The sequence below is a fragment of the Dama dama genome, chromosome 14, assembly GCF_033118175.1.
Source record: "Dama dama isolate Ldn47 chromosome 14, ASM3311817v1, whole genome shotgun sequence".
In the NCBI taxonomy this organism is placed as follows: domain Eukaryota; kingdom Metazoa; phylum Chordata; class Mammalia; order Artiodactyla; family Cervidae; genus Dama; species Dama dama.
Window position 1 is genome coordinate 54,962,203 of NC_083694.1, and position 26,328 is coordinate 54,988,530.

General features: G+C 43.0%; 1 protein-coding gene and 1 pseudogene across 1 annotated transcript in view; both read right to left on the bottom strand.

Annotated features, from left to right (window-relative positions):
* The window catches only part of ASTN1 (astrotactin 1), a 347,419-nt gene that overhangs the window by 270,444 nt on the left and 50,647 nt on the right, over nt 1–26,328 (bottom strand). The window lies entirely within an intron of this gene.
* Nucleotides 1,022–20,152, bottom strand: LOC133069518 (casein kinase I-like; annotated as a pseudogene).

A 26,328-nucleotide genomic window follows, 5' to 3' on the forward strand; every position in this document is an offset into this window, starting at 1 on the left:
AAAATGAAATAAATAATACAGTGCCTGCCTGGTCCGCAGAGACGCTGGCATTACAGCTATTCTTATTTGTGTCTTCCCCGGTGGCTCAGACAGTAAAGAATCTGCTTGCAATGCTCTAGACCCAGATTCCGTCCTTGGGTCGAGATGATCCCATGGAGGAAATGGCAGACCACTCCAGTATTCTTGCCTGGAAAATATCATGGACAGAGGAGCCTGGCAGGCTACAGTCCGTGGGTTCCCAAAGACTTGGACACGACTGAGCAACTAACACAGTATTATTATTACCATTATTTTGGTTTCATTTTCCTTTTTTTTTTTTTAAAAAAAGCCCCTAAATTCTCTGGCTTCCAGAAAGCATCAGAGAAACCAAGTGCCATTTCAGGACACGCTGTAAGGCAAGACCTAGATGCACACGCCGCAGGGAACACCTCTGGTTGCTCCGTGTAGCACGCAGGCCTCCAGCAGACTATGGGGAACACACCAGGGGCGCCACCCGCCCCACTCGCACCTGCGGTGTTGCCCGTTTTAAGGCGCTTGTGTCCCACTGCCCGGCCAGCAGTGCAGAACCAACACAAGAAGCCTGAGGGCACCCGGCGCCACCCATGAGGCCACGCCTTCCCCTTTGGTCTGGGGAGGCCCTGGGCAGGCTCACCCCTGGCAGCAACGCCTAGCAGGGTCCCCCCGAGAAAACGGCCTCTGCATGGAAGCAGACCAGGTGCACTTTATGAAACTAAGAGGATGGGCGGCCACTCTACTCACTCAGCAGACAGGCGGAGGCGCAGGGCAGGACAGTTGCCAGGGTTTTCTTTTTTTCCCCTTGTTTTAAACAGTTAATGCGCTCGGAGAGCTGGACTAGACGCAGGTGTAGAAATCTCGGCCAAAGTCTTCTACGAAAGAGGACGCCACGTGGGGTGAAGAGGGTAGCTCCGACGGCCCCACAGTCCGCGTCCGGCTGCGGCCACGTGGCCGTGGACAAGTTGACCCTGAGCGGCTGCAGCGGGACAATTCAGGGGCCGTGGCGTCAAGGTCGCATGTGTCGCTGCAGCGATTTTCTCTTTCTCTTCTGAAAGAAACAGCAGCACCTTGGTGTCATCAGCCACCTCCAGCTCTACGGGGACTGTGATGGGGACACTGAAGTGACCGGCAGTGGGGTCGTCGGCATTCAGCTGCCTGTTGATGCAGTTCAGTGCCTTGTTTCTGCAGGGTAGCAGGGCTTCGTTGTGCGCTGGAGGCTGCGAGGGTGGGTCAGTGGGGACTATGCCACAGGCATGCAGAGGGGCTCCCGGCCCAGTCGTAGCCAACCACGGCAGCTGTGGTCAGAGGTGATAAAGAGCTCGCGCAGGTGATCGCAGTCCAGCTCTGGGAAGAAGTCCAGGCGCCGCACGTGGCGCAGGCACAAGGCCATCTCCTCCCGGAGGCTCTCGCGAAGCATCTCGATGGGCGTGGCCCGCTTGGTATCTGGGATCTTCTGGGAACTTTTCTTTGAGCATGTGGGCCTTGAGCCCCTGGCCACGCGGGCTACCGCGCAGGAATCACAGGAACCGGCGGCCCAGGGTCTCCAGGGCGTCTTGGTGGCTCTGCTCCTGCCCAGGTATGTATTGATGCTCAAGCCGTGCCCGTCACCTCTTGCGCTCGCGGTACGGGCTGTGATCCTTGGTCTCGGGGTCTCTGGACTCCTCGGCCAGGTGAAAGTTGGTGATGTGGGTGGTGTGCTGCTGATTAGTGCCCGGCAGCCCCCCCCAGAAAGTTCTCGGGCTTCACATCCAGGTAAATGAGGTTTTGCTGTGAGTGTTCTCAATCCAGGCGGGGGCCCAGCAAGATTGCGATTGTGAGCACTGTTTTGAGCATGAGTGTGCAGTTGGAGAAGAGGTCCTCCACGCCGAGCAACTCCAGCTCTGAGGTGTGCGCTTCCCCCACTGGTCAGAGGAGTGAGGACGCCCTCCGTGTCGCTGAGCTGCTCTCAGAAGCAGGACTCCAGGCACTTACGGCTGGGACACCAGGACTTGATGAGCTCTAACTTGAGAGCTACGTATTCATTTGTATAGAGATTCTTTTTCTAGCCAAAGTTTCTAACTATTGTTAAGTGGCTGTCTACTCTCCCCAAACCTCTTAAATGACCCAGTCTGTGATTTAGGTTCCAAGAGGTCATGAAGTGAACCCAGATCACCTTCTATTAATGTTAAATGAGCCTGTAAATGCACGTTGGGCAGCAAATCAAAACCACTGTTAGCAGCTTCTCTAACTGAAGAAGTTCCTGTCTGTTAAAGGACCAGCTGCCCTTTCATAAAAGACCACTTTTTTTTTTTTCTATGAATAATACATAAAATAGTAGGGAAGAAAACACATTTCCATTAAGCAAAATCAATTCTCAACACACTGGATATAATCTCTTATACCTCTATAATTAAAAATTAAATACAAAGTATTATGTTGAAGAAACTCCAAAGCTGATTTTTATGTACTCTCTTTTTTCTCCGAAAACCTCATTCTTACCAGCCTTTCAATATAATTATATTCCAGGGAAAAAGTGGCAGGCAGAAAAGAATAAATCAACATATAATCTTCCTTTAAAGTCCTGGCTTATATTTTATGATGTGTACAGGCTGTTTAAAAAAAAATCAGGTCTGAAATTTTCCACAATGAACATATGCTATCTTCCATTATTTTGCTATTTTAAAGAGAAAATCATGCAACATATCAGATCTGTTGTATTCCTAGACACAAGAGACTTTAGTTTACTGTGCAGACTTTCATTGACTGTGTGGGTTTCTATTAACCTATTTCTAGATCTTAAGTCCCTGACAAATAGCTGTTGCTTAATGAATATTTTTCTGAATAAATAAATACTAATATTAAAAATAAAGACTAAGAAGATATTTGAGGATGGGACAATTCAATGTTTTGCCAATATTATTGCCCAGTGAATTTTCCCCTTCTCTGCTCCACTTCCCTCTTTACTAAATAAAGACAGAGCAATTTCAGGGAAACTATCATTAGGAAGTGGGAGGATTCTTCTTACTGTTGTCCTTAATTCACTTGGGCCAGGCATTCTCATTTATTTAAGAAAGTCCATTGAGTAAAAGTCCATTAAGTAAAAGTCATTGAACTCAGGAAAGTATGGGCATCTATCTTCTTAAGCTATGAAAGTAAAAAGTAATAATATATTACAACAAAAAACTAGGTTATATGCCTTTCAATCAACATACCCAAATTGATTAAAATTCAAATCATAGGATTTTTAAAGATCCTTACTGTCTTGGAAAATAACCCTTCCTTTTGAAAACTGTGGAAGCTCAGGTAGAAGAAGTTAAGTGATAGTCCCAAAGATACAGAACTAGTAAATGGCAGAAAGACTTGTTCTCAGGTACTAAGTCCAATTTCAACACATGTTCTATTTCACCTCATTCTACTATAACCCCCTTAGTGCTTTATAGACAGACAATAAAAATTAGTTAATGCAGATGATGACGATAATGAAATTTCACTGTGCTGGAAACAGGGAAATGAGGTCAGTTAGCTGGCATTTGGTGATGCTTTTGTTTAAGGCAGAACATTTATTATTCTCTCTCTCTGCATATAAAAAAAAAATCTATGTACTTTGCTTAAAAAAAAAAAAAGCCTTAGGCAACTAAATATCATTCATTAAAACATTTAAGACAAGTGACAGCTTCTAGTAATACATTTCGAGAACAGAACAAGCAGGATAAAGATAACTTAGAAACTGCATACATAGAGAATTTTTCTACTGATACCCTAATCCCCTCCTGGCCAATTTTTAAAACTGGGCTTTTATTGTACCATAAAAATGAACGGGCTGAGGCTTTCACATCCGGAGAAAGGTTGGTACCTGCACGAAAAATGTTTTACCTTTCAGAGTTCAGGATGAGACAAAATCCTTGTTACTCTTGGGTGAGGAAAACTAACCATTGTGATAGAATTGGGTATTGAAAGGCAATTTGTGAGTAGCACATAAACTATAACTTGATCAAGATAATTCCATTTCTAAGATGATTACTGATGCAGGGTTGGTCCTGGGGTCCTTTCCCAGTGTTACCACTAACATGACCTTGTCTTTTACATACCAAAGACCCAGCTTTGGAGAACTGTTTGACAGTAGCTTTGAAAGCTAAGCACTTTGTATCCAGAAATTCCAGTCATCAGTGTATACCTAACTAATATGCATTTGTATATGAGTCAAAAAACATTCACAAGAATGCTCATAGCAGCCCTATTCAAAACTGCCCCAAACTGGAAACTACCCAAATGGCCATCATGAGTAGGATGGATAAATACATTGTGTTATAGTCACACAATGGAGTACGGTTTTGCAGTGATAATGAATGAACTAGAGCTACACTCAATAACACAAATTTTCACAAAAACATATTGTAGAGTAAAAGAAGCCACCTACATGAAAAGTTTGAACCCTATGATTCTATTATATGAAATTTCAAAGTGATCCAGTTAATCTGTGGCGTTACAAATCCAGTTAATGCTTTCCTTGGTGGAGGGGGTGGTGATGATGGGAAGGGACACAAGGAGGATTTTTTTTTGGGGGGGTGCTCATTCTGTTTTCTTTCTTGATCAGGGTCCTGCTTATACAGGGTTGTTATCTTTGTTTAAATGCACTGACCTTTATGCTTATGATTTGTAAGTTAATATGAGTGTATGTCTATGTCATTAAAAAAAAAAATCGAAGAAGCTCTGAACATTTTCCTATAGAAACAAGATAGGGCGAGAGTGACACATTAGTAGAAGAGATGTCCCATTAGTAAGATAAAGAATGACTGCACCCACAGGCAGCCTTCTCTCCCTTGCCCTGTTTTACCCTCATCATTGCTTATGAAACTGGTCATCAGCCTGCAAATGAGGAACACAAATGTATAAATGTCACATTCTTATGCAGGAACCAAGGCACTCACTTCTTTTTGCCCCAAGGCAGGATTGGGTCTCAGTTTTCATATACTAAAAATGGACCTATTAGAGTAATGAGTGAGTTCATGTCTGTCATTTCAAGTTGATTGCTGGCAGTCTGTGTTATCTGAGATGTGTCCCACTAATTAGAGAGAAATCAGATAAATTCAGGGAACATACATCATTTGGGGACATGGACTAATTGGGCATTTGTCCTTTGTGCTCCATCTGTAAGGACCACTGAGGGAACACAGAGGTCTGTCGTCAAGATTTAAAAAACGGAGGAAGGAATAAACTTTTAAGTACTTATTATGAGCCAATACAGTGTTAGGTATTTGAATAATCTTCACGGTAGCTTTCCAAGTCAGGTAATACTGGCCTCATTTTACAGAGAAGGAAACAAACTCTGAAAGAGGATGAAACCTATGGAAGTTCTATTGCTACTAAGGGAAAAGAGATTCAAATTTGGGACCATTGACTCCTCAGGCTGTTTTCATATAGTATAGTTTCTATGGAGATCAACAGCCCTTTGGCAAAATGTCTGTATTCTTTGGAGAAAGATAAGGCAACCCACTTCAGTATTCTTGCCTAGGAAATCCTATGGACAGAAGAGCCTGGCAGGCTACAGTCCATGGGGTCACAAAGAGTCAGACACAACTGAGCGACTAAACAACAACAATCAGATTCCTTAGAGAAAAGAACCTAAGGATTCTTTTCAATTCTGCTTCAAATCAATCCAAACACCAGGGAGTATTCCAAGTGCAAGAAAAAACAGAGTTTTGCCTGGAAAAAAAAAAGTCTTAAATAGCTGGGAGTAGTGAAGGTTTAAATTTTTCACAATTGTCACCACTGGGTCAGACCACTTTCTCAGTCAAGCCCAAAATTCTTTCAGAAATGATGATATCCAAGGGGTGGTCTATGAAATACCTCCCAAAAGGCAGTCCTCAAAATTTTAGGCATTCACATTCACAGTTAATGCATATAACTTCCTTTAGACTCAAGAAGGAATCCTAGCACTATAGAACTGGCCAAGATCCAAAGAGGAAGAAAAAAACCAGTGGTGCCAACCCAAAAGACTTTAGAGAAACCATAAACCGGATATATTGCTTTGAGGTATCAGAACTCCAACTGGGAGCAGACCTTGCCTGAAAGCTATTCCCTGACCATCGTGGATGCTGCTATGACCTAGAATAAACATCTGACTCTGCCTACCTTAGCTTTCCCGCACTGCAAAAGGATGATAAGAACTCCTGCCTGTCCTCAAGGATGTTAAAAGGACCAGCTAATGTTTACAGGAAGAAGCACCACATAAGTACTAAGTGACCACCAGTTCAGGGAGCCTTGAGCAAGGCGGGTTGGTGTTGTTCTTGCAGAGATCATATGTATTCTCACCTCCCAAAAGAGAAGGTTTGAGAGTGACCCCCTATGTCGTCATGAGACACAAAAGCAAATGGATGATGTACAGATATATTGGGGGACTGAAGGAAGAAGTCAGAAAAAAATTAGAGTGAAACTTGCCAGGCTAAATGAGATCCACAGTAGCCCTGTCCTTACATTCAAAATCACAGGCAGCCATTTGTCCTCTGCATGCTCTCTGGCAGGGTTAGAAGGACTGTGCACTGGGAGAGTTGAATGAAACCACATGGAGGGCTGGTCAAGAGAAAGCAGCCACAGAGACTCTGAATTAAAACTGATCTAACATGAGGACAGAGAAGAGGATCCACTGAGTCACAGAGATAGAGCAGCCAGTACGCAGTGGGTCTGCAGAAACAGCAAAGCAATAGATAAATCAAACAGTAGCTGGCTTCTATTCAGGTGACTCTCCTCCAGGGCTTCCATCAGGTGGCAAGCAGAAGTGAATACTAAGAACAAACTCCCAGGCTCTGAGTTAGGTCATTTTACATGTTTATCAAACCAGTCAATCCTAAAGGAAATCAGCCCTGAATATTCATTGGATGGACTGATGCCGAAGCTGAAGCTATAATACTTCGGCCACCTGATGCAAAGGGCCAAACCACTGGAAAAGGCAGGAGGAGAAGAGGATGACAGAGGAGAGAATGAGATGGTTGGATGACATCACTGACTCAATGGATGTGAGTTTGAGCAAGTTTCGGGAGATGGTAAAAGACAGGGAAGCCTGGTGGGCTGCAGTCCATGGAGTGGCAAAGAGTCGGACATGACTTAGTGACTGAACAACACATGTTTATCATACAGTCCTCACCGGCCCCTGAGAAGTGGGTACTATCATTTTTCTAAAAATGAGTTCAAAGTGAAAAGGTAACTTGCCTAAGATAATGACATCATTACTAAAATATAGATCTGGCTGACACAGGAGCCCTTACTCATTAAACTGGGTCCTCCATCTTATCACAGTTATTCACAGTGTCAACTAGCTCTAAGCAGATTGCTAGGCCAGCTCAGTTACACATCTAAACCATGGTACCTGGCTTTGGAGTTAAAGCGTATGGCCTGAAGTGCAGTAACTCATCCGACAAGCATTTGAAGAGGGCCTGCTGTGGGCCAGGCTTGTACTAGATGTGTATAATGCAGGCAAAAGAAGACCGACTCCTTGACTTTGGTGATGTCCTTCAGCTCCAACAAGCATGGTGGGGTAGTCATTCTTGGCAAGTGCTCCACAACAAACCTCAGCCTTAGTTGGCAAGATGCATAAGCAACCACTGGAGGTGATGGCCCCTTGGAAGCCATTCTCAAGGAGCCCCTCAGCAAACAGAGAATATTCGTTAGTCTAAGTCTTGACAGTTCTATATTAATCTCCTGAAGATTATGCAGCTAAAATCTGCTGCATGTTCCTTTACTTTTAATTACAGTCCTATGAAAGGTTTGATTTTTTTCTGTGGGGGGGGGGGGCGGGGGGGAACTAGTAGTTACTGCAGAAGAAAAAAGTTCTTAATTTATTCATAATGCTATTAAGACAAAGTCATGTTTTATTGGGCTCTGTGTGTTTATGTTGTGACGCAGAAGTCAATAAGAGGGAGCTTTAGTAATATATAATATCTATTAATATTCTCCGTATATGTTCACCAAACAATGGCTCAGCATTAGTAAAGGATTTCAATAATTAAAAAGTATGATTTTTCCCAGTTTAACTATTTCCTATTAAAAGGATGCCACAGACACTTATGCTGACAGCCTCTCATTCCCAGCGAAAGCAATTGCACTTTATGGGGAGAGAGAGTGAAATGAACGATACAGTCCAGGAAGGGGCTCTTGTCTCCATGCTGACACTAACTGCAAATGACCTTGAGGTCTAGACCCTTCCCTCTTCATCTGTAGGCTGAAAAGATTTAGATGAGGCGATAGCCATATCTTCCCCTGCTTTCCAATTTTGAAATAGTACTCCCCTGGGCCTTATCTTTATCCCTCCTTGATCACTGCTACCTTTTGTCAAGGATCTTTTTGAAATGAGTTTCTTGTTTTCCCAAATGGGCCTTGGTCTTCGACTGCTTAGCCTGGCTCACAGTTAATAGGCAGAATGGAGGCCCACTGGCTACGGAGACAAGCGATGTCTCCCTCTCTGACTTGCCATTTGCCCTTGATCAGAGAGTCATTTAGGAATTCCAGGCCCATCATTTCCTCACTGATGGGGGATTATGTGACGATACTTAGCTACCATGAAGGAGTGAGAGAAGATTAAATAATATGCTTGTATGGGACTTAGCCAATACTTGATGGTACACTGGATACTTGGTAATAATTACCTTTTGAGTCTCACAGAACTTACCTGAAATACCTTCCTGATTCAAGGACTAAATCGTTCCATAAGAGGGTTTAATTCCTTTTCACTCCTGCAAAAAACTGTGCCACAAACTGAGAGCTTGATATACCATTGCGAGCATGAATTTCCTTCACCTTAGTCCCTCAGAATCACTGACGGATCACAGTCACTATGTTTCACACTCTCAAATTATTTTTCCCATGTTCCTTTATAGATAGATGCTTATTGTGCTATAAACATAAAGGGAACGTATCCTGTGGGTATTTTGACACTGTTAAGACTCCCTCTCCACTATAACTAACTGGGTCATCCCACCATAATCTGGAGAACACAACCTGGCTTCATGGAAAGAACTCACATTTAAGCAGGAAATCAAACTCAATGAGATGATGATAATAATTATTGTTAGCGCTGATTGAGAAATTAGTCTATGCCTGCATTGTTCTGAGAAATTTTCACTTATCAAATCCTTTATTCCCCCAGACAACCCTATGAGCTTGTTACTATTTTCATGTCCATTTCACTGTGTAAAGAACGTGCAGCGCAGGGAGGTTAAAAGCTTCAGAATGCCACATTTCCAGGAATCGGTGCATACCAGATTTAAACCCAAGCAATTTAGCGTCTGGGCTTTTAATTATGCTACTCTCCAGAGTTGGCAGGACGATCTAAAAGAATATATCAATATGTAGAGAACTGGCCATACCAAAGGCACACAGAGAACAGCATTTTTATACTATTTAGGTTAAAATAGCTATTTTCTTAAATGCTGCTGCTTTTCCCAATTGATGATGACAAATACTCATCTTTTATAGTCCTCTTCTCCACTTTTACTCCCCACGTTTAGCGCCACTGGTCTCGTTGCTATCTCAGTACGTTTAGCGCCACTGGTCTCGTTGCTATCTCAGTCCACAGGCACAAGGCTGGGTGGCATCCATCGACATCCCGGCGTGAACCTCCTCTCAGTGTCACCTGGGAACTTCCCCAGGTCCGCCTCGCGGGGTTCCACTTCTTCATCTATCAGCTTCCTGTCTGAAATAAAACTCAGAGGAACACGTCCCTCCCCTTTTCCCTCTGCCTCCCTCACTCTTTGCACAGCTTCAGCCTCTGACAAACCGGTCCCTTGTTTTGTAAGAAAGTTAAGATACACTAAAATTTTAGGCTGTGATAACTTACCCTGGTAAAAGAAAGCTCACCTTAAGATTACAGACTCCTTATTTCCTGCAATTCACTGATCCAGTCACTAAAACATCATCAGCTTATTTGGCTCAGGTAAGCATCAAGCTGAATGGTATTCTAACAAATGATAGCAGTGGGGAGGCAGACAGCAGGTCTTAGAAGACACCATTCCCCAAAGATGATCATAGTAATTTGCTGTCATCATTCCATCACAAGTCCAGGAAAAACAGCAGCATCAAAACCCATGCAGAAGGCAGAAATTTTGAAACTTGGAGAAGTACATGGTGCTCTTGAATCCTGGGAACTAGTGGCAAAGCCAAGAAATAATGAAGTAGCAGATGGCAGGCCATCAGCAGAAAGGTGGACCCTCCCACTGCCTCACCTAACTAATTTCAGGGCAGCTGGTAGTTTATCTAAAGACCATTTTAAAATCCTGCAGTGCCTTGCTCCTCAAAATGTGGTCCATGGACCAGCTGCATAGACATCACTTGGGAACATGTTTGAAACGAAGACTCTCAGGTCTCTTCCCAGACCTCCTGAGTCTGAATCAGCATTAGAAGCTGCTTATTCCTGAGTCTTGAGAAGTTTTGGTGGGGGCTCGTAGCTCAGGTTAAGACTGGCTGGTCTGACCTAGCTGTAAGTAGACCCTATTTTGAAATTTCATTGAATAAGTAAGAACATATGATAATATAAAAGCAAAATTAAGCAGGAGTGAAAAACTTTTAAATTGTGCTCAAAATAAAGCTGCAATAGTAAAGAAGAGAATGGCAAAAAGATCTACATGGAAACCCAGTAGGAATATTCCATTTGCTGTTCTGATGCACCTTCACTGTTCATCTTGCTCTGAGACCAGAGAGGCTGACCTCTGTGAGAGCAGAGGGATGAAGAAGGCTGAGATTCTCCAGAGGGCCCCTCATTCCTCAGTGAAAGTCACAGCTCTGTCCCAACAGCCCTCACCATCTCGGAGTTCTGGTAACCCCTCCTCCTCCTGCTCTTCAGGCCCGAGACTGGTCACAACACTTTAACAGCCCCTGCATACTGCACTATTCCCTTTTGTACCTGTTAAATAATCCCTCAGTAAATTCTGTAAGACTCAGTTGGAGTATATAACTTGTTTTCTGCTGGGACTTTGATTGCTAGATTTAGACAAAACTGATGGTTCAGAGGAAGAAAGGAGAGTGGAGAACATTAACTAATCATAGGGGAGGGAACTTAAAATATAAGAATGGTCCAGGGGAAAGAGGTATCAACAAATTAGTAACTAAGGGCCATATTCCATCACACAGATGTCAAACACGGGAAACAGGCTCTGAACATGTTTAGTAGCAAGCTTACTTGTCATCTGTTAAGAAATCCTACTTCTCAAAATGGGGTTTCCGCTGCATTTCAATCCAGAGGCTTTACTAAGTACATCCTCGTCACGTCTTGTCATCCCTTTAGATGCCCATCTGGCCTGCATGCACAAACAGCCTTTGAAGATAAGTCATCTCTTGAGTGTCCCCTCTCCATCCCTTCTCCCTAAATTACAACATTGATTGGATAAGCCCCCCTTTTCCCTGTAAGACCTATCCTCTCACAGTCAATGTGTTCAAGTCCCCCATTCCTTTGTATAGTATGACCCCTATTTTGCAGAAGCTTCCAGAATTAGATACGATCTAATTTCTTTCTGACTCCTTTACATCACAGACTGTCACACATGTACATGCATTTGCCTATCTACAAAACCACATGCTCCTCTCCTCGAGTGGAGTTTGGCCCACACCACTCCAGAGGGCCCACCTCTACAAGGAGTCAGCATGACCAGACTGATCAGGTAAGAAGGCTTTCCTGCAGCTGCCCATCCATAACGGCCACTCGGGTGTCATGCTTATTCCTACCGCATCCTCATTCTGTCCCTCTATCTAGAATCTTATCGCCAGCAACCGGTTCTTAAATAATTCTCTGTCACCCAGCATTCAAGGCCCTTAGCAGGCTCACCTTCTTTGTAAAGTCTTCCCTGCAACTTTAAAACATAAAAATTCCTCCCTTATCAAAATTCCTTTTGGTGCTTGCTTCTAAGTTTGAGCCCAGGGGCTTTCTATAAGCAAAGCACATGTGCAAACAGAAATGGATACATGGGGCAAGAAGATTCAGGCATAACCTCTAGCTTCCTGGCTTAAGACCCCAGGTGGAAGGTGGTGTTGTTTACTCCTTTCTTTATTTTTATCTCTTAGGCCTCCTTTATTCCATAATCATTCTTCCCTCCCTCCCTCCTCCTTTTTTATGCCTTTGATTTTTTACTAAAACCTGGTCATTTGTCCTAGAGCACGTTCCACATTCTGGGATTGCTTTATGTGGTGGCTTTTAACATGTTCCCTTACTTTTTTTTTGTCTTTTAAAAATTTGTAGTGAGATACACATAGCACGAAATTTAACATCTTTAACTATTTTTAAGTCGACATTTACAGGACATTAAAGTACATTCACATTGTTGTACCATCATTACCCCCACCATCCATCTCCAGAATTCTCATCTTCCTAAACTGAATCTCTGTACCAGTTCAACAGCAGCCCTCTCTTCCCCATAGCCCCTTCCTCTCAACCCGTGGCAGTGATCACTCTACTTTGTCTGTGAATCTGATCACTCTAGGAATAAGTGGAATCATACAGTATCTGTCCTTTGTGACTGGCTTATTTCACGTAGCATAATGTCCTCAAGGGTTATCCATGCTGCAGCATGTGTCAGCATTTCCTTCTTTTTAAGGCTGAATAATATTCCATTGTTGGAGAAGGCAATGGCAACCCACTCCAGTGTTCTTGCCTGGAGAATCCCAGGGATGGGGGAGCCTGGTGGGCTGCTGTCTATGGGGTCGCACAGAGTCGGACATGACTGAAGTGACTTAGCAGCAGCAATATTCCATTGTATGTGTATAACACATTTTATCTATTCATCTGATCATGGGAAATTGGGTTCTTTCCACCTTTTGGCTATTGTGAATAGTAGGTAGTGCCAATTGTTGGGTTGGGAAAAACAGAAGGGAGAGGGATGCCAGGTAAAGGGAGAAACAGTAAATCTGGTATGGAGCATGTTAACAATCTGTGCCTCTGAGATAAAAAAAATGCTCATATTTGGTATACAAATATTATACATACAGCTTTTGAGTTCAGAAGACTATCTGAATTGGAGGACTAGATTTAGCAGTTGTGGGCATTTAGGTAGCAATGAAATCAACAGAGTAATTGAGATCACCTATGGAGAACAAGCAGAAGATCTAGGACTGAGTCTTGAAGGTGGTGAGGTAGAGAGGATGGGGGCTTCCCAGGTGGCTCAGTGGTAAAGAATCCACCTGTCAATGCAGGAGACCCAGGTTCTCCCTGGGTTGGGAGGATCCCCTGGAGTAGGAAATGGCAACCCACTCCAGTATTCTTGCCTGGAAAATTACATGGATAGAGGAGCCTGGCGGGCAACAGTCCATGGGGTCACAAAAAGAGTTGGACGTGACTTAGCGACTAGACAACCACCACCACCACAAAAGAATGGTGAGCAAGAAAAGGAGCTAGAACAGCACAGAGAAAAATGAGAAGAAATTCAACAAAATGTGAGACTATTTGATTCTGCACAACATCTAGAATAGACAGAGGATGTCAGGCCTCATCAGTTTGGTAAAAATTAAAATTAAGAATAGACATAAGTGAAATTCTTTAAATTACAAATATTGACTTTTCAAATATAGTATGCTACATTTAAAGGTATTTACTTGAAGCTCACGGAAAACAGGTAGTAAATCTAAGGAATTCATTTGTTCAGGAAATAGGAGAGGAATATAGATAACTAGGAAAGTGTGCATTAAATCACTGATGTTACATTTGTGACACATTGTTAGAAGATGTTTGAGACACACCTGATAAAACTCTCAAAGTGGTTTTAAAGGAAATAAATTGTGTTTCACACACACACACATGCACATACACTATCCCAGGGGACAGACAACTTCACTGCATTCGATGTGAGAATGCTCTAGGATAGAATTTTTGAACTCCAGTGCTTAGCAGAATACTGTCTATAAAAATCACTGTTGAGGGCTTCCATCGTGGCTCAGTGGTAAAGAATCTGCCTGCCAATGCAGGAGACATGGGTTTGATCCCCAATCCAGGAAGATTCCACATGCTCCGGAGCAACAAAGCCTGTGTACCACAGTTGCTGAGCCTGTGCTCTAGAGCCCAGAAGCTGCAACTGCTGAGCCCAGATGCCACAGCGACTGAAGCCTGCACACCCTGGAGCCTGTCCTCTGCAACAAGAGATGCCACCTCAGTGAGAAACCCATGCACTGCAACAGAGGATAGCCCCCATTCTCTGCAACTAGAGAAAAGTCAATGCAGCAGCAAAGACCCAGCACGGCCAAAAAAAGTATTTCGTTTTTTTAAATCACTGTTGAACAAGAAACATGAGACCTCAGTTGAAGAAGGAAAGTGTTAGTCACTCAGTCGTGTCCGACTCTTTGTGACCCCATGGACTGTAGCCAACAGGCTCCTCTGTCCATGGGATTCTCCAGGCAAGAATACTGGAGTGGGTTGCCATTTCCTTCTCCAGGGGATCTTCCCAACCCAGGAAACCTCAGTTAGATTTCAGGAAAAGCAACCTGTGACTGGAACTTGTTTAAAACTTTCCAAATTGTAGAATGCTAACTGAAATCAAGAGGCTATAGAATATCTTCCTGTAACATTGTTTAAAAAGCAGAAATGGGTTCTCATCTGTCTGGTACTTTAAGTGCAGGCATGACTCAAGATAAAGAAGACAGACTTGAAGATTTCTCATGGGTCCTTCCTTTCATAAGATTATACGATGTTCTCCAGTTTTACTGCTTTTGGTGGAAGAGCTTTCATCTTTCCAAACTACTAAAATAGATAGCCTGGCCAGCTTTTTCAGACTTACTGATTTTTCCACTTCCTTGAAAAGCTCAGTTGAAGGCATCTTTCATCTTTAATTCTGCTTCTGAATATTTCCGTCTTACACTACTTATTATCATTCACTTGTTACTTGCCCTTCCTTCTCCATCCTTTCTCTACCTTATTTATCTACCCAAAAAACACACTAATATTTGATTTTTTTTCACTGAAGTCTATTGGTTTGAGAATTCAAAGTTGGTGGGTAAATTTAAACCATATATTATAACATGAAAAATTATTAATAAGAATTTTACTAGGTCAGAATTTTAATTCTTTTGGTCAAAGGCCATCACTAAACTTACAGGAAAGAAAATGTATAAAGAAAACTTAAAGTTATAAAGATCAAACAAGGACTAAGTTAGCATGATTTCCTAAGTGTAAAAATAGGTAGCATATCACGGTTAATTTATTAAAACCATAAGACTGATTCATCAGTATGCTCTTTGGGCTGAAGTGTCTAACTTAACATTAACTCCAATTCTGAAATAGTGAGTAATAAAGGATCAAAAATTATACATGTGTCACTGACAGGCAAACCTTCCTTTTACCAGTGATGTTCCAGAGTAAATATTAGTTTTCATTATTTTGATTATCCTCCCAAAAAGTTTAGAATTATTTCTAGATACAAAGCAGGAGGAAATAAATATGCACCTACTAGGTGCAACATTCTATGCTTTCAGTGTATATAGATTTTGACTTACTCTTTACAGTGACCCTAGTAGATAAGGACTTCTCAGTTCTGTGTTCTACATAAGTTCACAGACAGTAGATAACTCCTGCAGGTCCTACTTTAGTAAATCGCAGAACTAGAATCTGGTTCAATATGCCAGCAAATTTGGAAAACTCAGCAGTGGTCACGGGACTGGAAAAGGTCAGTTTTCATTCCAATCCCAAAGAAAGGCAAGGCCAAAGAATATTCAAACTACCACACAATTGCACTCATCTCACAGGCTTGCAAAAAAATGCTCAAAATTCTCCAAGCAAGGCTTCAACAGTATGTAAACTGAGAATTTCCAGATGTTCAAGCTGGATTTAGAAAAGGCAGAGGAACCAGAGATCAAATTGCTAACATCCGTTGGAAAAGAAAGAAAAAGAGAATTCCAGAAAAACATCTACTTCTGCTTTATTGACTACACCAAAGCCTTTGACTGTGTGGATCACAACAAACTGTGGAAAATTCTTCAAGAGATGGGAATACCAGACCACCTTACCTGCCTCCTGAGAAATCTGTATGCGGGTCAAGAAGCAACAGTTAGAACCAGACATGGAACTGGTTCCAAATTGGGAAAGGAGTACGTCAAGGCTGTATATTGTCACCCTGCTTATTTAACTTATATGCAGAGTACATCATGCGAAATGCTGGGCTGGATGAAGCACAAGCTGGAATCAAGATTGCCAGGAGAAATATTAAAAACCTCAGATATGCAGATGACACCACCCTTATGGCAGAAAGCAAAGAGGAACTGAAGAGCCTCTTGATGAAAGTGAAAGAGAAGAGTGAAAAAGCTGGCTTAAACCTCAACATTCGCAAAATGAAAATCATGGCATCCGGTCCCACCACTTCAAGGCAAATAGATGGGGAAACAATGGAAACAGTGACAGACTTTATTCTCTTCGGCTCCAAAATCACTGCAGATAGTGACTGCAGCCATGAAATCAAGATGCTTGCTCCTTGGAAGAAAAGCTATGACAAACCTAGACAGCATATTAAAAAGCTGAGACATTACTTTGCCGACCAAGTTCTGTCTAGTCAAAGCTATAGTTTTTCCAGTAGTCATGTATGGATATGAGAGTTGGACTGTAAAGAAAGCTGAGTGCCAAAGAATTGATGCTTTTGAACTATGGTCTTGGAGAAGACTTTTGAGAGTCCCTTGGACTGCAAAGAGATCCAACCAGTCCATCCTAAAGGAAATCAGTCCTGAATATTCATCAGAAGGACTGATGCTGAAGCTGAAGCTCCAATACTTTGGCCACCTCATGCAAAGAACTGACTCATTGGAAAAGACCCTGATCCTGGGAAAGATCCAATGCAGAAGGAGAAGGGGACAACAGAAGATGAGATAGTTGGATGGCATCATCAAGTCTATGGACATAAGTTTGAGCAAGCTCTGGGAACTGGTGATAGACAGGGAAGCCTGGCGTGCTGCAGTCCATGGGGTCACAAAGTTTTGAACACAACTGAGCGACTGAACTGAACAGAGAATCTGGACTCAAAACTGTCAGAACGCAAGCCCTGAGCAGGTGCACCACTGTCCACTTTAGAAAAAAGGAAATGTGAAAGGTCCCCTGATGCCAGCTTGCTTCGAGTATGGGCTCAACAGACCAGGAAATAAGCCAGCATCTTGCCTTTAATTATGAAGTAGACATAATTTAGAAAAAGATTGCTGTGAAAGCCTGGCTGAGTTTGAGAGAGGGAAGATCGATCAAGCAAAGTGAAATTCTGTGTAACCCTCCTATACACTTGAAAAGACCAGTTTCTATAAAAGCTAGCCTTTTAGAAATGGGGGCGTATTGTATTTCACTCAAAGGTTCTTTAACAAGAAGACTAGGTTAGTGGGGAGACCGTGTTCTCATTGGCAGCCACTTGATATGAATTAGTTCCCTGAATTCTCACAACCACCCTGGCATTATGACTTTATACTGGAGAGACTGTGTCTCAGAGAAATTAGGTATTTCTTGGTCAGTGTCATGAAGTAATGGAGCTAAGGTGTGGATCTAGGGCTAAGTCCGAAGACCAGGCTTGCTCCATTATAATACCATGTGGAGAAGCCGTGCTGAAGACAGTTGCGGCAGTGCTTCTCAGCCTTCAGAGTGCATATAAACCACCTGGGATCTTGCTGAAACACGTCTAGTTCACCAGGTGTGGGATGGAGCCTTAGAACCTGCATTTCTGAGAGGCTCCCAGGGGATGCTGACGCTGCTGGTCTGCAGCCATGATGAGTGTTTTTACGAAGCAACTCCTGCAAGTGTATTCCCAACCCAGGCGTGCTTCGGCTAGATGACTTCAGTGAAACTGTGCTTTCTAAAATATCCAGTTAGTGCTCTAAGTCAACAATCCCCAACCTTTTTGGCACCAGCTACTGGTTTCGTGGAATACAGTGTTTCCAAGGACAGAGTTGGGGCTGGAGGAATGGTTCTGGGAGTACTGGGAGCGATGGGGAGTGGCAGGTGAAGCTTCGCTCCCTCCCCTCCTGCGGTGCAGCCCAGTTCCTAACAGGCCGTGCATCAGTCCCGGGGGCTGGGGACCCCCTGCTCTAAGTGAGAGGATGGTGAATGTCTCTGCTATAGCTGCTAAGATAGAGAGTGGGAACACAGAAAAGATGGGGTTGAGAGATTACGTGTTCCCCATGTGTATCACCCTAGGCTGTCACTTCCGTTCTGCAAGCATCTGGCCAACTGCTCAGCAAAGCAAGGACTCCAGAGCAGCTGTGAGCAGTTCCATTTGTAAGGCAGAATTTCGCTGTGTCTCCTGAGATCCTGGAGGCTGCAGCAGTTCTCCAATGAGCAGGATCCTCTGTGACAGGCCCACATCCATAGAAAGGGGTGGAGGGGCTGGCCACTTGGAAGTGTTTGTTATAAAGTTGTTTTTCGACTGTTTACTGTGGTCCTCTGCTCTGCTTTGCATTTCACTTCTTCCCCCCTGCCCCACCCTATTCCCTCCCTCCCGCCCTTATAGGAGCCCAGTGACAAGCCACCCTCCTCCATGTCTGTGAATCAGGCATCAAGGCGGCTTCCACAAATGTTCTCTATTTTAGTGGAAACCAACTTCATAGCAGATTGCTTTGGATACCACTGCAGTCACTTAGGTGTCTACCTAGTCTGCGATAATTGCTTCATTTCAGCAGCCAAAAAAAAAAAAAAAAAACTTATTACCATGTTTTTGCAGCTCACACTGGCTTTTGTGTAGAGAATCTTTCACATCAAAGGAAGAGGGACTCTGTTGATGACATACATACCAGCTGTTTCCAGAACTGCTGGCCCCTCCCTGCCACGCCGCCTCTGAGGGCCAGCTGAGGCCCTGCTCACCGGGAGTGAGTTCCTTGAGGACACTGGGCATCCACCTGTGTCTGGCAGGGGTGGGTGCCACCTGGCAACAATCAGCCTGGGAACATGGACTCAAAGGCAGACATGGGTAATGAGGTCCAATGGGGGAAATGGCTTCAAACTGCTCTTGATCAATATTACCACAACAAGTAGATTTTGCTCCCTCCCAAACAGGCAGCTCTGCTTTCTCTTCATCTCACATCCCTAATGCCCCTGGGTCTGAGATGTAGCCGGGGAATGGGGGGTGGAGGAGAAACGCATGAGGTGCAGACATCCCCCTATTCTAATAAGATGGTTGCGTTACCTTTTATCTCTACATTTCATGCAGCTTAGACAGTCCCGGGGCAGCCCAGAATCCTTTTCTCGTTTCCCCTTTTCAAGTCAGTCTGTTATCATGCACAGTGCTCTTCTCATTAATTTTTTTTTTTTTTCCTACATCATCTCCTGCTCCTCCCTCTGCTATGACCTCTCTCCCCTGTGACTGGTTGTGAAGGTTCTCTTTCATTTCTCTTTCTGAGGCAGTCTTTGTAGAGCTAACTTTAACTAGCCGACCAATTCTTTCCCAAGCCTCTACAAAGCATCTCATGAAAAGGGACAGGCAAGCATAAGACACAGCTGACCCACGTGAAGCCTGCAGCCCTCTCCTATCTCCATCCTTCTCTGCAGACATTCAGCCTTTTCCCAGAGATGGCCTGGAAACTGCCTCTTTATCACAAGGAGTTCAGCCTCCAAGTGGCACCAGGCAGCCAGTTCGCCAGAGGAGACAGTAAGTCATAACCATTGCACAGAGACAATAAGTCATAACCACTGCACTTGCTCCAAATCAGGCCATCAGAACCTAAGTCTGTTTCTAGTTTCCAAGTGGCAGAAAAGAGACCATTTTCTCTCTAGAACTAAAAGGGATCATATATAATATTAGGGGGCTTCCCAGGTGGTGCTAGTGGTAAAGAACCTGCCTGCCAATGCAGGGGATGTAAGAGACACAGGTTCAATCCCTGGGCTGGGAAGATCCCCTGGAGAAGGAAATGGCAACCCACTCCAGTTTTCTTGCCTGCAGAATCCCATGGTCAGAGGAGCCTGATGGGCTATAGTTCATAGGGTCGCAAAGAGTTGGACACGGTTGAAGCAGCAGAGCACACAGCACACATATAATATTATGACACTCGAGGTTCAGTGATTAAAGTCTCACAACACCTTGGAACCAGAATGAGCTGAGTGACATGTCTACTCTCCCTGTTCTGGAATTGGTTGTTTCTCATGGGAAGCATACCAGACCATTTCAGCTGGAAAGCCATTTTCCACTGTCACCCTTTTGACCTTGGATTTGTTCTCTTCCACACCTTCCTCTACTACCATCTTGTTTCCTTTGAATGTGCCAGTTCTGGAGCCGCACTTGTGTGGCTTTTTATCTTTTCTGTCTCCCCACTTCCCATGCACTTCCCTGCTTTAAACTCACTTCTTTGCTCTCCCTCACATATGCTTAACCACCACCCTGGTTCCAGAAGCTAATCTCTGCCCTGATACCATTTTTCAGGCCCTCCCAACCTTGCCACGCTCTCCCAATTCCGGCTACAGGATTCATCTGTAATCCATTAATGCCCTGCATTAACTGAGTGTGTAGACAAGCCCCACCTAATCTCCATAATTATTCAGTAGGTGGAAAGGGAGTGGAGAGTTTCCCAAAGAAACATAAGAGAGTGAGTTACAATTTAAAAACACATAACTCTCTGCATAGCAGAGAGTAAACGTGATTGATGGTAAATTTGATATAATATACTGGAGACAGTAAAATTGGTCATATAAAAAAGTGTTGTAAGTATTTAGATAAACTCTTAGGGGAACAACCCCAAAGGATGGATGCAAAGAAATGATGGCTGGGAGGTGACAAGACACCCCCTGTCTGAGTTAAATATCATTCAAAGCAAACATGTCACCTGACAGAACACAAAAGGAGTACAGTTTAGGGATTAAGTATGTTTGCTTTGGAGCCAGACCACCTGGGTTGGTTCATTACTTTGCAATTGCTATCTGGGAGAGTGTGGCAAGTTACTTAATTTTTTTGAGGTTCAGTTTCCTTATATGTCACATAAGGACAATAATACCCATCATAAGGTGGATGAACTTCTTAAAAGAGAATAATGCAAAGTGCTTGTTTAGCACTGTGCCTAATGCATAATAATTCCATAATGGCTATTTGTTAATAACCCTTTGTTCTTACCATCAGATCAGACTCTTGAGCCGTGTGGACAGTGACTCTTACATGACATGAATGGCTCACACATACTTTTTATTTTTTAGTTGAACTTTTTATTTTGAGATGACTGTGGCATGACATGCTGTTGGGAGAAATAGTAGAGATGGCACATGTCCTTTACTCAGCTTTCCCCAATGGTAACATTTTGCAGAACATTTTACAGTATCAGAGTATGGCAGTCAGGATACTGACAATGATGCAAACAAAGCACTGATCTCATTCAGAATTCCTATTTTACTTACACTTATGTGTGTATATGTGTGTACGTGTGTGTGTGTGTGTGTATCCTATGCAGTTTGGTTGCATGTGTAGTGTCAGGCACCCACCACCACAATCAAGATGTGCAGCAGTACTCCAATTAAAAAAAAAAGAAAGATGCACAAAAGCTTCATTACCACAAACATACACGTTTTTTGGCCTGAAACTTTATTTTTTTCTTTTTAAGTTAATTTTTATTGCAGTTAGTTGCTGCACCATATTGTCTTAGTCGCACTGTATAGCAGAATGAATCAGCCATGCATATACACATATCTTCTCCCTTTTGGACTTCCAACTCATTCAGGTCTCCATAGTGCATTAGGTAGAGTTCCCTGTGCTATATCTTTTTTAAAATCAGGATTTTAAACAGCCTAATTTGGGTGGCCACAATCAAAATGCTCATTTCTGCCTTTCTTCTGGTTCCTAGTACATTTTCTCAGTGATGCTCACGGATTTTCCTGAGCCAGCTCTTTATCCTCCAGTGCATGCGGTTCAAGCGCAGTAGTGGAGCACTTGGCCATCCGAGATTCAGAGCCCATGAAAAGAGGAGGAGGACGGAGGGATGGAGGGGGTGGGGAGAAGGGCTAGGAGGAGGGAGAGGAGGAAGAGGAAGAGAGAGGAATAAGAGTGAGGGCAGAGAAGAGAGAAGAGCAGGCATGGCAGCCCCTTCCCTGCCCAGGTCAGGAGAAACACCCCCATGTCCCCAGTCTTGATGCCAGCCCCCCCCCCATTTCACCCACAGGGAGTATCTGGTGATCAGTCAGTTCTGATTTGCTGATTTGCTCTAGTCCAGAGTCTAAAGGGAGCCTGTTCTGACTCATACTGAGGTCTGAATATAAACATAAGACCATGGGGATTATAAATTTATCCCCCCTCCCCCAATCCAGACCCTATTCTGGTGAAAATGAAATAGAAAGACACATATAGGGGAACACATGTGCAATTATGCTTTTGTGAGGTTCAAATAGTTTTTTATAATTATAAAAATACTTGGCAAGTGCCTAAAAATAGAAAAAGCAAAATAATAATCATTCCTAATCCTATCACCATAGATAACTATCATTAGCATTTCTGGAGTGTAATGTTCCCTCAGGTTTTTTCTCTGCAAATATGTCTATATGTGCAATGCTGAATTTTATAAAACTTGTATCGTACTACATAGCTTTGTGTCTCCTGGATTCTCCCTCATTCAGTTTCTAAGTCATGCCCAACTATTTGCGACCCCAGGGACTGCAGTAAGCCAGGCTTCCCTGTCCTTCACTATCTCCCAGAGTTTGCTCAAAATCATGTCCATTGAGTCAATCATGCCATCCAACCATCTCATCCTCTGTCACCCACTTCTCCTGCCCTCAATCCTTCCCAGCATCAGGGTCTTTTTCAATAAGTCAGCTCTTCAAATCAGATGCTCAAGGTATTGGAGCTTCAACTTCAGCATCAGTCCTTCCAATATTCAAGGTTGATTTACTTTAGGATTGTCTGGTTTGATCTCCTTGTGGTCCAAGGGACTCAAGAGTCTTCTCCAAATTGAATATTATGAAAAGGATTTTCCCTGGATCGTCTTATTGGGTTTCCTCCATGTTTTGAATATGCTAAATTCTGTGTAAGATGAATTTAGAGAGGCATAGTTTATTCAGCTGTTCCTGTGATATCGCTTAGATATTTTATCCACTTGTTTCTCAGTGTACCTGCATCAATGTTGCTTTCATCACTTATGTTCAGTTGTGTTTTAGTCTTGCGTTTGAATGATGATTTAAAAAAAAAAAAAAAGGCAAAAAACTAAGAATTTTTGTATTGTCAGTGTGGTTTTCCACTCAGTGACATACCCACATATCCAAATTGATCTAATCATGGTTGTTGTGAGATTCCAACAAGTAGAGAACCTTGAAATGTGTAGAATTCTTTCTGCCCACATTTCAGCCAACTTAATGTTTCTATAACAATAATTCTATCCTAGAACTCTGAAAACACAAGGTAAAATCTTCAACTTTCAGGAAAGGGGTTAAAAAAAATGTGCTTGTTTCTATTTGGCTATATGAGAAAACATGGGGGGAAATGTTTTTCCATTTGTTTCTATGCCAGTTCTACCCCCTAACTGGCCAAAACAAAGCAGTCACATAAAATTCCATGAGATCCTTTTCCATATAACCTATACCACTGCTACTAGGTCCCAGGCATGTTAAATGGGTAGGATATTATAATTCTGAAGCAGTGTTCATGGAAGTCTTCTGGAGGGCAAGATCCAATGACCTTCCAAAGTACCTTGACACCTAGAATTCCTAGGAGTTCATGAAACCCAAATGTAGGACTATCAAGTTCTCACTCTTTCTAAGCTGACTTTCCTCCTACTTGGGACTATGCAGCCATCACCAGGCAATGATGAAACAGGGACAGACAGACCATGATGTTGGCACCTCTTCCGCCTCACAGCCATTTACAGAAAGAAGCCCTCTTTCCACAGATGAAATCTGACACTTTATTAGTAAGACTAAATATCATCTTTATGTATCATGCTTGATATTATTTATTACATTAGAACTGTGCTCAGATGCATTACTGTATCTTACGTGTAGATGAAAGCTGTATCTTACGCCGCTTTTCTCAAAATCAAAATATTTTTCTTATAGAAACAACTAAGAGTTTATTGTTAAGTTGTGGCATAAAAGCTTGCCTCTCACAAGCTCACAAACTTACTTCCCTACATAAAAAAAATGTCTTTTCTCAACTTTGATTTCCTCTGAAGCCAAACCCTCCTCTCTCCTTTCATTCACTGCCAAATTTCTTAAAGCACTCTGCATTCTGCCATCCATTTTGTCATCTGACCTTTTCATCTTCCTACAACGTTTCTTTCCTCCACCATTCTACTCACCTGACTAGTAACTCTTGACTATCTAATCCAGGGGGTTTGCCCTTCATGGTTTTCCATCAGACTCGGTTATTTGATCATATTCTCAATCAGAAAGCACTCCCCTGACTTCTTTGACTCTCGGTTCTCCTACTTTTAGTCCTGACTTCCTTCTCAGTTCTCAAGCTTTTGAACTTCCTACTCATGAGAAGCAAGCCTTCCTCAGACTGTGTCCCACCCTTATCAGTCCTCATGCCCTCCCCGGGAAACCCAGGGCCCCAGCACTGTGTGTTTTTGTTACTGCCTTTATCCTAACAGCTCCCACATCCTCCAGTCCAGCCCTTCTCTCCCAACCGAGCTCTACTCCCAGTGGTCCCTTTGAGTAGGCACATGAATTTCCCAGCTGCACCTCAGGTTCAACTTTTCCAAAAGCAAAGCTATTGTCTTTCTCTTCTCAGCCACTCCCCACCCTCAACCTGGAAGCATCTCCTCCCTTGCAGTTTCTGAGCCTTGGTGAAGAGCAGGCTGGTTATTTTTAAACATACAGAGGACATTTTTGACCCTCACCCCTACATTTACTCAGTGACCAAGCTCTCTGGAGCTTTCCCCAGACCTCCCACTCACAGTTCTTATCCTTTCTCATATCACTCTCAGCTTCAGTCTCATAGGTGTTCACTTGAACTTAGCTTTCTACCTTGCATCTCTTTCCTGAAATCCTTTCCATCTCCCTTTTCATCATGCCCAGAAACAAATTCTTAAATTTGTTTTAAGAATTTAAGTGATTGGTAGAACCCATCCACCAGCTATCTACTGAGGACTTGCTGTGTGCCAGGCCCGGGTTAGCCCTGGGGATATAAGAGAGAACAAAGGTGACAGAAAGCCTCCCCTGGTGGAGCCCGTGTCCTGTGGGGGCTCACAGAATAAGCAATAAGCATTCAGCATGGATTCCCTCCTCAGACAGCTTCACTGGTTACTCGTTTCTGCCTGCCCCACCACCACCATAAAAATAAAATCCAAAGTTTGAGGCATGATGATGTTCAAGGTTCTCCAAAGCCGAGATTTCCAGGTGTCTCAAACTGCATCTCTCGTCACTGCACCGTTCACCATTTCCCAGGCACACCCACCATAGGTCCCCTCCCAGCCTTTGCCCAGGCTGTTTCCTCAGCCTGGATTGCCCTTCTCCTCCATATCTACAAAATAGCCATCATCCTTTGAGATTCTACATAGATGTTGCTTTCTCTGTAAAGCCTTTCTGTTCTGGAAGCCCTGGGCACCCATCAAAGGGAATCCTTTCTTTTATGCATGTCTACAGCATGTTTATCCTATCAATCATTTTACACTTACAGAATGTGTTATATGTGAAGCATGGTACTAGATATAGGTCTCACTCTCTCTCTATGTATATATATTTATGTATACACACAAATATATATATATATATACATATACAGCAACTACTTCATTTTCTCTATTATGTTTATTGATAATGTCTCCACCCTCCATCCCATAAACACAGTAAACTGTAAGATTCTTCCAAATAGGACTTGTTCTTTTCCGTATTTATTTCCCCATCACATTGTGTTGAACATAGCTGTTACATGAATGGATAAAAGACCAAATATATATTAGTAATAATACTGAGTGTGATCACGACAATCTGATGATTTAGTGAATCTAGGTAATAAAATAGTTTTTGTATAAAAGTGCAATCAGTTGAGGCAATTTTCTTCTTTAAGGATGACGGGTGTTATTTTTCAATTATCACCAATTAACATGCATGGCGTGTTCACAGGATGACTGGTGCTGCTCCTAGGGGGGCTCCATGGACTATTACTGAGGTGAGCCTCGCTCTCCATTGCTCTGAGAGAAGTAATTTGTCTTGATATTCTTGGTGTCAGTATGCAAATTAGTATATCCCTAGGAGCATAAAGAAACCAGCTAGTTAAAGTAAAGACCACTAGGTGGTTCAGAACAGGTACATCTTTCTTTAAAAAAGTCATTACGCAGAGTCAAACTAATGGTGGGATGTCTTAGGGAGAAAGTATTCTAATCCCCAAACAAAAGGGTTTTCAAACAGTTCACTACAAGCTGTCTTCAAAAGGCAGTCCTGACCATCCTCTGAGCCTCTCACAGTACTTGGTTTGCTAGTATTATCTTTCCATATAAGGCTAGAAATGC